We start from the raw sequence: 1,630 nt of genomic DNA, 5'->3' as shown, positions 1-1,630 counted from the left end.
ACTAAATACTGCACTTAGAAAAGATCCCATGTCTCTTTGCGCTTTTATTTATTTTACTACACATATTAAAGCTTAAGATGGATGTGAGTATACAGAGGAATGGGATTAAAAAACTAAAGTTTATTCCATACTTTGATTTGGGTAGAGACGTTCAGTTCCATCTTTTGTACACTACCATGCGGTCCTCCTGGACAGCTCTGGCGCAAGAAAAGTAAGCACTGGGGAGCAAGAGGGGGTGGCATCGCAGGAGTCATCTGAGGCAGCTCAGGGTACAGAACCCAAAAGCCAACATATGGTTTAATAATCAGGAGTCTCCCATCTTGGATTTTGTTAGAAGTGTGTGTGACACGCACATGCTCAGTGGGCTCTGAGCAGTTGTTGAGAAGCTAAGTTTAGGGGTGGTCACTAATTATCAAGCAGAAAATATGGTTGGCCTGTAATATAAGCTGATGCTACTTGTGCTGGTTTCTGAATTATTTACAGATCAACCTGATATTGTGGCATTTATATGATATATATATATACACATTATATTAACTGACAGTAGTATAGAGCATGTACACTGAATCAGCAAGAAAGATGAGGAGCTACTGGGGCATCTTTGGAGACACGGATCTTTACTGCTAAAGTGCTGTGGTTGCCTTGGGCTGGTACAGAAGCCCAAAACATAATGTACCACATTTCTCCCCTACTTCTCTAATCAAGCTTTAGTTCTCCTTTAAGACTCAGCTACTAATAGTTGGCGTCTCTGGTTCCTGCTTGTCACACAGAATCCTTAAACATTCCCACGCATGACATCACAGGTAAACTGAGCAGGATGTAAATAATTTGTATTCGATTACATAAAGGTCCAATAAAGATTAACAACAGCGCAAAAAAGATTTATTATATCATTTCAATTTTAAATGCAATTGGCAGCCAGTTGATCCATTCTTTGTTCAAACGTCACAAAAATTGTTTCCGTAGTAGGGATGTTTTCAAAAGGTACAAGAGCAAAAAAAAAAGGCTTTGAGGATTTTAGAAGGAACACACATGCACATCTACAGTCTGTACCTGTAATACCACTGCTTTGTCCCCTATTAAGTTGAAGACAATATAATGTGAATACAGGTATAGTGCATTGTATTAGGGTTTGTATTAGGGTATTGCACTTTGGGGCTTGTTAGTTTAGGTTTTTTTGTTACAATACTTAACAAGTAAACAATACTTAATTAGCATGGTAATTGCCTCCTAATGTTCATCATAAAAATATCATAAAAATATTTTGGTGCCAGCCCTGACATAGGATGGCACAAATTCAATAAAGGGGGCTTCACCTATAGAAATATTATATTTTAATTATAATTAATTTTATTACTCATCTTTCTATTTGGCCCTCTCCTATTCATATGCCACTCTCTTATTCAAATAAATGCATGGTTGCTAGGGTAGTTTAGACCCTAGCAACCAGATTGCAAACTGGAGAGCTAATGAATAAAGCTATAATAACTCCACCAAAATAATAAAAAAATTAAAGCCACATGCATATTGTACACTTAAAGAGATACTGACATCAGAAAATAACCATATTTATCATCTATAATAACATTGTATTTGAATGCTATTTATAATTTTGCCATAAAAGTATTTG

This window comes from Xenopus laevis, chromosome 7L (genome assembly GCF_017654675.1).
Source record: "Xenopus laevis strain J_2021 chromosome 7L, Xenopus_laevis_v10.1, whole genome shotgun sequence".
NCBI classification, from domain to species: Eukaryota; Metazoa; Chordata; class Amphibia; order Anura; family Pipidae; genus Xenopus; species Xenopus laevis.
The sequence above is the reverse complement of the archived record's forward strand: the minus strand, read 5'-3'. Positions refer to the sequence as shown.